At 25.0% G+C, this 12,139-nt stretch overlaps 1 long non-coding RNA gene across 2 annotated transcripts; it reads right to left on the reverse strand.

Moving 5' to 3' along the window:
* Window positions 1–10,315: 10,315 nt before the first annotated feature.
* LOC113559030 lies at window positions 10,316–10,781 on the reverse strand. Of its 2 annotated transcripts, none has more exons than XR_003405805.1 (3): window positions 10,717–10,781; window positions 10,523–10,652; window positions 10,316–10,394 (listed from the first exon to the last, which is right to left on the reverse strand). It is a non-coding gene; the product is annotated as an uncharacterized LOC113559030 (long non-coding RNA). The 2 variants fall into 2 exon arrangements; XR_003405806.1 differs by having other exon boundaries at window positions 10,317–10,394; window positions 10,510–10,652.
* Between the last annotated feature and the right edge of the window lie 1,358 nt (window positions 10,782–12,139).

Here is a 12,139-nt window from a genome sequence, read left to right on the forward strand (position 1 = left end):
TTATGATGTATTGGCTTAAATGTAATGTATGAAAGTAATTAATGCTAAATAAGAAACAAATTATCATTCTAGTGGTGAAGGTTTCAAGATACTAGTATGAGAATTGAGTATTTTATAAGCAAAAAAAAAATTAATTTGTAAAATACGCCAAATTTACCATATAAAAACATGTTTTATAGTGTTTATGAAGTATTGGCTTAAATGTAATGTATGAAAGTAATTAATGCTAAATAAGAAACATGTTCTCTTTCTAGTGGTCAAAGTTTCAAGAGACTAAATTGAGAATCCAGTATTTCATAAGCCATAAAAAATTTGAATTTGTAATTTACGTTAAAATTATCATATTAAAACATGTTTTATAGTGTTTATGAAGTATCAGCATCAACAAAAATACATGGAAGTTAATAATGCTAAATAAGAATCATTTACTTAATTAATTGGTCTTGGTTTCATGCTACTAATTTTTTGTTTCACTAGTATTAATTTGATATCAATTATATTCAATAACCATTACACACACATTGCATAAATCCAATATTATTATCAATATCTTCTAGTTTATTTTCAAAATAACATGTTGATACTTTCCCAAAGTGGTATGAATGCAAATTCCTGTCTCAGCAAGCCTTGGATGAACTGCTGCACTGCAATCTGAAAAAAATGTAGTCAGTTAAATATGTAAAATTAGTTGAGAATTAATTGAAAATTGAGAGTTTCATAAGCAGTTTAAAATATGAATTTATAACACGAGTCAAAATTGTCATTTAAAAACATGTTTATAGTGTTTATGAAGTATTGGCTTAAATGAAATGTATGAAAGTAGTCAATGCTAAATAAGAAACATATTCTCTTACTAGTGGTAAAGGTTTCAAGGTACTAACATGTGAATTGAGTATTTTATAAGCAATTAAAAAATTTGAATTTTAATATACTCCAAAATTATCATATAAAAACAAGTTTTATAGAGTTTATGTAACATTGGCATAAATGAAATGTATGATAGTTATTAATGCTAAATTAGAACCATTTTCTCAATCTAGTGGTCAAGGTTTAAAGATACTAACATGAGAATTGAGTATTTTATAAGCAATTAAAAAAATGAATTTGTAATATACTCAAAAATTATCATATAAAAACAAGTTTTATAGAGTTTATGAAACATTGGCATAAATGAAATGTATGATAGTTATTAATGCTTAATTAGAACCATTTTCTCAATCTAGTGGTCAAGGTTTAAAGATACTAACATGAGAATTGAGTATTTTATAAGCAATTAAAAAAATGAATTTGTAATATACGTCAAATCTACAATGTAAAAACATGTTTTATAGTGTTTATGATGTATTGGCTTAAATGTAATGTATGAAAGTAATTAATGCTAAATAAGAAACAAATTATCATTCTAGTGGTGAAGGTTTCAAGATACTAGTATGAGAATTGAGTATTTTATAAGCAAAAAAAAAATTAATTTGTAAAATACGCCAAATTTACCATATAAAAACATGTTTTATAGTGTTTATGAAGTATTGGCTTAAATGTAATGTATGAAAGTAATTAATGCTAAATAAGAAACATGTTCTCTTTCTAGTGGTCAAAGTTTCAAGAGACTAAATTGAGAATCCAGTATTTCATAAGCCATAAAAAATTTGAATTTGTAATTTACGTTAAAATTATCATATTAAAACATGTTTTATAGTGTTTATGAAGTATCAGCATCAACAAAAATACATGGAAGTTAATAATGCTAAATAAGAATCATTTACTTAATTAATTGGTCTTGGTTTCATGCTACTAATTTTTTGTTTCACTAGTATTAATTTGATATCAATTATATTCAATAACCATTACACACACATTGCCTAAATCCAATATTATTATCAATATCTTCTAGTTTATTTTCAAAATAACATGTTGATACTTTCCCAAGTGGTATGAATGCAAATTCTTGTCTCAGCAAGCCTTGGGTGAACTGCTGCACTGCAATCTGAAAAAAATGTAGTCAGTTAAATATGTAAAATTAGTTGAGAATTAATTGAAAATTGAGTGTTTCATAAGCAGTTTAAATATGAATTTATAACACGAGTCAAAATTGTCATTTAAAAACATGTTTATAGTGTTTATGAAGTATTGGCTTAAATGAAATGTATGAAAGTAGTCAATGCTAAATAAGAAACATATTCTCTTACTAGTGGTAAAGGTTTCAAGGTACTAACATGTGAATTGAGTATTTTATAAGCAATTAAAAAATTTGAATTTTTAATATACTCCAAAATTATCATATAAAAACAAGTTTTATAGAGTTTATGTAACATTGGCATAAATGAAATGTATGATAGTTATTAATGCTAAATTAGAACCATTTTCTCAATCTAGTGGTCAAGGTTTAAAGATACTAACATGAGAATTGAGTATTTTATAAGCAATTAAAAAAATGAATTTGTAATATACGTCAAATCTACAATGTAAAAACATGTTTTATAGTGTTTATGATGTATTGGCTTAAATGTAATGTATGAAAGTAATTAATGCTAAATAAGAAACAAATTATCATTCTAGTGGTGAAGGTTTCAAGATACTAGTATGAGAATTGAGTATTTTATAAGCAAAAAAAAAATTAATTTGTAAAATACGCCAAATTTACCATATAAAAACATGTTTTATAGTGTTTATGAAGTATTGGCTTAAATGTAATGTATGAAAGTAATTAATGCTAAATAAGAAACATGTTCTCTTTCTAGTGGTCAAAGTTTCAAGAGACTAAATTGAGAATCCAGTATTTCATAAGCCATAAAAAATTTGAATTTGTAATTTACGTTAAAATTATCATATTAAAACATGTTTTATAGTGTTTATGAAGTATCAGCATCAACAAAAATACATGGAAGTTAATAATGCTAAATAAGAATCATTTACTTAATTAATTGGTCTTGGTTTCATGCTACTAATTTTTTGTTTCACTAGTATTAATTTGATATCAATTATATTCAATAACCATTACACACACATTGCATAAATCCAATATTATTATCAATATCTTCTAGTTTATTTTCAAAATAACATGTTGATACTTTCCCCAAGTGGTATGAATGCAAATTCTTGTCTCAGCAAGCCTTGGGTGAACTGCTGCACTGCAATCTGAAAAAAATGTAGTCAGTTAAATATGTAAAATTAGTTGAGAATTAATTGAAAATTGAGTGTTTCATAAGCAGTTTAAAATATGAATTTATAACACGAGTCAAAATTGTCATTTAAAAACATGTTTATAGTGTTTATGAAGTATTGGCTTAAATGAAATGTATGAAAGTAGTCAATGCTAAATAAGAAACATATTCTCTTACTAGTGGTAAAGGTTTCAAGGTACTAACATGTGAATTGAGTATTTTATAAGCAATTAAAAAATTTGAATTTTTAATATACTCCAAAATTATCATATAAAAACAAGTTTTATAGAGTTTATGTAACATTGGCATAAATGAAATGTATGATAGTTATTAATGCTAAATTAGAACCATTTTCTCAATCTAGTGGTCAAGGTTTAAAGATACTACATGAGAATTGAGTATTTTATAAGCAATTAAAAAAATGAATTTGTAATATACGTCAAAATTATCATATAAAAACAAGTTTTATAGAGTTTATGAAACATTGGCTTAAATGAAATGTATGAAAGTATTAATGCTAAATAAGAACCATTCTCTATCTAGTGGTCAAGGTTTCAAGATACTAACATGAGAATTGAGTATTTTATAAGCAATAAAAAAATGAATTTGTAATATAGTCAAATTATCATTTAAAAACATGTTTATAGTGTTTATGAAGTATCAATTAAATGAATGTATGAAATGTAATTAATGCTAAATAAGAAACAATGTTCTCTTTCTAGTGGTCAATGTTTCAAGAGACTAAATTGAGAATTCAGTATTTCTATAAGCCATAAAAAATTTGAATTTGTAATTTACGTTAAAATTATCATATTAAAACATGTTTTATAGTGTTTATGAAGTATCAGCATCAACAAAAATACATGGAAGTTAATAATGCTAAATAAGAATCATTTACTTAATTAATTGGTCTTGGTTTCATGCTACTAATTTTTTGTTTCACTAGTATTAATTTGATATCAATTATATTCAATAACCATTACACACACATTGCCTAAATCCAATATTATTATCAATATCTTCTAGTTTATTTTCAAAATAACATGTTGATACTTTCCCCAAGTGGTATGAATGCAAATTCTTGTCTCAGCAAGCCTTGGGTGAACTGCTGCACTGCAATCTGAAAAAAATGTAGTCAGTTAAATATGTAAAATTAGTTGAGAATTAATTGAAAATTGAGAGTTTCATAAGCAGTTTAAAATATGAATTTATAACACGAGTCAAAATTGTCATTTAAAAACATGTTTATAGTGTTTATGAAGTATTGGCTTAAATGAAATGTATGAAAGTAGTCAATGCTAAATAAGAAACATATTCTCTTACTAGTGGTAAAGGTTTCAAGGTACTAACATGTGAATTGAGTATTTTATAAGCAATTAAAAAATTTGAATTTTTAATATACTCCAAAATTATCATATAAAAACAAGTTTTATAGAGTTTATGTAACATTGGCATAAATGAAATGTATGATAGTTATTAATGCTAAATTAGAACCATTTTCTCAATCTAGTGGTCAAGGTTTAAAGATACTAACATGAGAATTGAGTATTTTATAAGCAATTAAAAAAATGAATTTGTAATATACTCAAAAATTATCATATAAAAACAAGTTTTATAGAGTTTATGAAACATTGGCATAAATGAAATGTATGATAGTTATTAATGCTTAATTAGAACCATTTTCTCAATCTAGTGGTCAAGGTTTAAAGATACTAACATGAGAATTGAGTATTTTATAAGCAATTAAAAAAATGAATTTGTAATATACGTCAAATCTACAATGTAAAAACATGTTTTATAGTGTTTATGATGTATTGGCTTAAATGTAATGTATGAAAGTAATTAATGCTAAATAAGAAACAAATTATCATTCTAGTGGTGAAGGTTTCAAGATACTAGTATGAGAATTGAGTATTTTATAAGCAAAAAAAAAATTAATTTGTAAAATACGCCAAATTTACCATATAAAAACATGTTTTATAGTGTTTATGAAGTATTGGCTTAAATGTAATGTATGAAAGTAATTAATGCTAAATAAGAAACATGTTCTCTTTCTAGTGGTCAAAGTTTCAAGAGACTAAATTGAGAATTCAGTATTTCATAAGCCATAAAAAATTTGAATTTGTAATTTACGTTAAAATTATCATATTAAAACATGTTTTATAGTGTTTATGAAGTATCAGCATCAACAAAAATACATGGAAGTTAATAATGCTAAATAAGAATCATTTACTTAATTAATTGGTCTTGGTTTCATGCTACTAATTTTTTGTTTCACTAGTATTAATTTGATATCAATTATATTCAATAACCATTACACACACATTGCATAAATCCAATATTATTATCAATATCTTCTAGTTTATTTTCAAAATAACATGTTGATACTTTCCCAAAGTGGTATGAATGCAAATTCCTGTCTCAGCAAGCCTTGGGTGAACTGCTGCACTGCAATCTGAAAAAAATGTAGTCAGTTAAATATGTAAAATTAGTTGAGAATTAATTGAAAATTGAGTGTTTCATAAGCAGTTTAAAATATGAATTTATAACACGAGTCAAAATTGTCATTTAAAAACATGTTTATAGTGTTTATGAAGTATTGGCTTAAATGAAATGTATGAAAGTAGTCAATGCTAAATAAGAAACATATTCTCTTACTAGTGGTAAAGGTTTCAAGGTACTAACATGTGAATTGAGTATTTTATAAGCAATTAAAAAATTTGAATTTTTAATATACTCCAAAATTATCATATAAAAACAAGTTTTATAGAGTTTATGAAACATTGGCATAAATGAAATGTATGATAGTTATTAATGCTAAATTAGAACCATTTTCTCAATCTAGTGGTCAAGGTTTAAAGATACTAACATGAGAATTGAGTATTTTATAAGCAATTAAAAAAATGAATTTGTAATATACTCAAAAATTATCATATAAAAACAAGTTTTATAGAGTTTATGAAACATTGGCATAAATGAAATGTATGATAGTTATTAATGCTTAATTAGAACCATTTTCTCAATCTAGTGGTCAAGGTTTAAAGATACTAACATGAGAATTGAGTATTTTATAAGCAATTAAAAAAATGAATTTGTAATATACGTCAAATCTACAATGTAAAAACATGTTTTATAGTGTTTATGATGTATTGGCTTAAATGTAATGTATGAAAGTAATTAATGCTAAATAAGAAACAAATTATCATTCTAGTGGTGAAGGTTTCAAGATACTAGTATGAGAATTGAGTATTTTATAAGCAAAAAAAAAATTAATTTGTAAAATACGCCAAATTTACCATATAAAAACATGTTTTATAGTGTTTATGAAGTATTGGCTTAAATGTAATGTATGAAAGTAATTAATGCTAAATAAGAAACATGTTCTCTTTCTAGTGGTCAAAGTTTCAAGAGACTAAATTGAGAATTCAGTATTTCATAAGCCATAAAAAATTTGAATTTGTAATTTACGTTAAAATTATCATATTAAAACATGTTTTATAGTGTTTATGAAGTATCAGCATCAACAAAAATACATGGAAGTTAATAATGCTAAATAAGAATCATTTACTTAATTAATTGGTCTTGGTTTCATGCTACTAATTTTTTGTTTCACTAGTATTAATTTGATATCAATTATATTCAATAACCATTACACACACATTGCATAAATCCAATATTATTATCAATATCTTCTAGTTTATTTTCAAAATAACATGTTGATACTTTCCCCAAGTGGTATGAATGCAAATTCTTGTCTCAGCAAGCCTTGGGTGAACTGCTGCACTGCAATCTGAAAAAAATGTAGTCAGTTAAATATGTAAAATTAGTTGAGAATTAATTGAAAATTGAGAGTTTCATAAGCAGTTTAAAATATGAATTTATAACACGAGTCAAAATTGTCATTTAAAAACATGTTTATAGTGTTTATGAAGTATTAGCTTAAATGAAATGTATGAAAGTAGTCAATGCTAAATAAGAAACATATTCTCTTACTAGTGGTAAAGGTTTCAAGGTACTAACATGTGAATTGAGTATTTTATAAGCAATTAAAAAATTTGAATTTTTAATATACTCCAAAATTATCATATAAAAACAAGTTTTATAGAGTTTATGTAACATTGGCATAAATGAAATGTATGATAGTTATTAATGCTAAATTAGAACCATTTTCTCAATCTAGTGGTCAAGGTTTAAAGATACTAACATGAGAATTGAGTATTTTATAAGCAATTAAAAAAATGAATTTGTAATATACGTCAAATCTACAATGTAAAAACATGTTTTATAGTGTTTATGATGTATTGGCTTAAATGTAATGTATGAAAGTAATTAATGCTAAATAAGAAACAAATTATCATTCTAGTGGTGAAGGTTTCAAGATACTAGTATGAGAATTGAGTATTTTATAAGCAAAAAAAAAATTAATTTGTAAAATACGCCAAATTTACCATATAAAAACATGTTTTATAGTGTTTATGAAGTATTGGCTTAAATGTAATGTATGAAAGTAATTAATGCTAAATAAGAAACATGTTCTCTTTCTAGTGGTCAAAGTTTCAAGAGACTAAATTGAGAATCCAGTATTTCATAAGCCATAAAAAATTTGAATTTGTAATTTACGTTAAAATTATCATATTAAAACATGTTTTATAGTGTTTATGAAGTATCAGCATCAACAAAAATACATGGAAGTTAATAATGCTAAATAAGAATCATTTACTTAATTAATTGGTCTTGGTTTCATGCTACTAATTTTTTGTTTCACTAGTATTAATTTGATATCAATTATATTCAATAACCATTACACACACATTGCATAAATCCAATATTATTATCAATATCTTCTAGTTTATTTTCAAAATAACATGTTGATACTTTCCCAAAGTGGTATGAATGCAAATTCCTGTCTCAGCAAGCCTTGGATGAACTGCTGCACTGCAATCTGAAAAAAATGTAGTCAGTTAAATATGTAAAATTAGTTGAGAATTAATTGAGAATTGAGTGTTTCATAAGCAGTTTAAATATGAATTTATAACACGAGTCAAAATTGTCATTTAAAAACATGTTTATAGTGTTTATGAAGTATTGGCTTAAATGAAATGTATGAAAGTAGTCAATGCTAAATAAGAAACATATTCTCTTACTAGTGGTAAAGGTTTCAAGGTACTAACATGTAGAATTGAGTATTTTATAAGCAATTAAAAAATTTGAATTTTTAATATACTCCAAAATTATCATATAAAAACAAGTTGTATAGAGTTTATGAAACATTGGCATAAATGAAATGTATGATAGTTATTAATGCTAAATTAGAACCATTTTCTCAATCTAGTGGTCAAGGTTTAAAGATACTAACATGAGAATTGAGTATTTTATAAGCAATTAAAAAAATGAATTTGTAATATACGTCAAATCTACAATGTAAAAACATGTTTTATAGTGTTTATGATGTATTGGCTTAAATGTAATGTATGAAAGTAATTAATGCTAAATAAGAAACAAATTATCATTCTAGTGGTGAAGGTTTCAAGATACTAGTATGAGAATTGAGTATTTTATAAGCAAAAAAAAATTAATTTGTAAAATACGCCAAATTTACCATATAAAAACATGTTTTATAGTGTTTATGAAGTATTGGCTTAAATGTAATGTATGAAAGTAATTAATGCTAAATAAGAAACATGTTCTCTTTCTAGTGGTCAAAGTTTCAAGAGACTAAATTGAGAATTCAGTATTTCATAAGCCATAAAAAATTTGAATTTGTAATTTACGTTAAAATTATCATATTAAAACATGTTTTATAGTGTTTATGAAGTATCAGCATCAACAAAAATACATGGAAGTTAATAATGCTAAATAAGAATCATTTACTTAATTAATTGGTCTTGGTTTCATGCTACTAATTTTTTGTTTCACTAGTATTAATTTGATATCAATTATATTCAATAACCATTACACACACATTGCATAAATCCAATATTATTATCAATATCTTCTAGTTTATTTTCAAAATAACATGTTGATACTTTCCCCAAGTGGTATGAATGCAAATTCTTGTCTCAGCAAGCCTTGGTGAACTGCTGCACTGCAATCTGAAAAAAATGTAGTCAGTTAAATATGTAAAATTAGTTGAGAATTAATTGAAAATTGAGTGTTTCATAAGCAGTTTAAAATATGAATTTATAACACGAGTCAAAATTGTCATTTAAAAACATGTTTATAGTGTTTATGAAGTATTGGCTTAAATGAAATGTATGAAAGTAGTCAATGCTAAATAAGAAACATATTCTCTTACTAGTGGTAAAGGTTTCAAGGTACTAACATGTGAATTGAGTATTTTATAAGCAATTAAAAAATTTGAATTTTTAATATACTCCAAAATTATCATATAAAAACAAGTTTTATAGAGTTTATGTAACATTGGCATAAATGAAATGTATGATAGTTATTAATGCTAAATTAGAACCATTTTCTCAATCTAGTGGTCAAGGTTTAAAGATACTATATTGAGAATTAAGTGTTTCATAAACCATAAACAATTTGAATTAGAAATATACGTCAAAATTATTATATAAAAACAAGTTTTATAGAGTTTATGAAGTATTGGCTTAAATGAAATGTATGAAAGTAATAAATGCTAAATAAGAATCCAATTCTCTATCTAATGGTCAAGGTTTCAAGATACTAACTTGAGAATTGAGTGTTTCATATGCAGTAAAAAATATGAATTTATAACATGAGTCAAAATTATCATTTAAAAGCATGTTTATAGTGTTTATGAAGTATCAGATTAAATGAAGTGTATAAATGTAATTAATGCTAAATAAGAAACAAATTCTCTTTCTAGTGGTCAATGTTTCAAGACGCTAAAGTGAGAATTGACTTTTCTATAAAAAGTTAAAAATAGGAATTTATAATTCTCATTAAAATTATCATATTAAATCATGTTTTATAGTGTTTATGAAGTATCATCATCAATGAAATACATGGAAGTTAATAATGCTAAATAAGAATCATTTACTTAATCTAATGGTAAGGGTTTCATAACATTAACTTTTTGTTACATTTCTATTATGTTGCTATCATTTACATTCATTCACGTACCGTGCAAAACACCATTATTAATATTAATACCTTCTAATCCATATTAAACATAGGATGTTGAAACTATTCCAAGCGCTAAAAATGTTAATTCATGCTCAGCAAGCCTTGAGTGATCTGTTGCACTGCAATCTGAAAAATATGAAAGTTAATAATGGTAAATAAGCATCATTACTTAATATAATGGTCAAGGTTACATGACTTTTAGTAACACTACTATTAATTGAATCACAATTATATTCTATACCCATTACTCGTACTTTGCATAAAACCATTATTATTATCAGTATCGTCTAGTCCATTTTCAACGTAGGATGTTGTAACTTTGTCAAGTGTTAGAAACGTTAATTCATGTCTTAGCAATCCTTAAGTGATCTGCTGTACTGCCATCTAAAAAAAAATTGTCAGTTAATTATGTATAATGGTTGGAGGATAAAATGTCACTACTACACACCATAAAGAGATCGAAAGTCTGTTTATGACAACTAGTACGTGGACAACACTGAATAATTCAGAAATGGAAATAATCAAACAAAAACTAACAGACAAACTTCATTCCTATTTCAAAATACTTGAAAACAATTTAAAGTTGAAATTTAAATACAAATACGAATATAAAACTGCAAAAAGATATGAAATATAAATCAGACAGTAAATACAAACGGTTATATCAATAGATAAACAATGTTTTATATCACTAAACCACAATCATGGATGAAAAACATCATATCAATTCGGATTAGAATATTCAACTTATTACATTTTATCTCTGGCCGCCGAATTCAAAAATGTTTAATATTATAATATTTTCATGTACACATACAATTTCAAAACTGATTAACTGAGCATAATATAATGAAATAAATTTCCAATAATATTGTATACTTTGTAAATTCAGCAGGCAGTTGTATAAATATTATGAGTCTTAACATAGATACATAGTAACTAGTAAGACAAAAGTCAAAAAGTAATAACATTAAACTATATATGTATGTATTATTTAAGTGTTTAGATAGTTGCAGGTAAGCATTTATTATGCATTAATATTCTCCGGACATTACAGTCCACTGGTTAACTAATTGAACTTAAGTAAACGGTCTTATATGTTATATATCTTATACATATAACGATTCATTATTTGAATACTTAACAATGTAAATAAATCATAATAATTTATTTTTTATGTTCGATGTCCATAAAATTTAAATCTTTATCTCCTATAAATATTACCGAAGTTATATTGTGAAATTCAAAACAAATTACTACCAATCATACTAATATATTGCATATTAAATATACACATATAATTAAAACTAATAAATAATAAATGAAATGTTGTATTCGAGCAGATTTGAGTCTGAAGTGATCAGAAGTAATCTACTGACTGCGTCGTGCATTTTAAAAATGATGGTCGTATACACAACGAAATCGCTTAGGTACATATTGAATTCTTAACGCTAAACGAGGGATATAAACACTATAAACATTAAATAGATGTATTCTCTATATGATTTGATGAAAAACTATTTATAAATAAACTATTTTTTATGCTGTTGGCGTAATTGCTAAACGTTGAAACCTTAACAAACATAAAACGTGTAAAAAAAACAAAGTTCAAATAGATACTTCGTTAAATCGTTATACGGTGGTATAGGTACCATACAGAAAAGTATGCGTGTACGAAAAAACAAGCCATTCGATTTTTTTAACCTTTCAAACTCGTCGTAGCATTTATGAGTCAGCACTCAAATTTCGAAAAGATTAAACAAAAACTCAAATTCAAAAAATTCGAAAAATACGTAAAATCTAAGTGCCAAAAATAAAAATATAATCGTAACTTCGCAACAAAACGTCCGATTCCTTCGGTTTTGGTAGCG

Source organism: Rhopalosiphum maidis, chromosome 3 (genome assembly GCF_003676215.2).
Source record: "Rhopalosiphum maidis isolate BTI-1 chromosome 3, ASM367621v3, whole genome shotgun sequence".
NCBI classification, from domain to species: Eukaryota; Metazoa; Arthropoda; class Insecta; order Hemiptera; family Aphididae; genus Rhopalosiphum; species Rhopalosiphum maidis.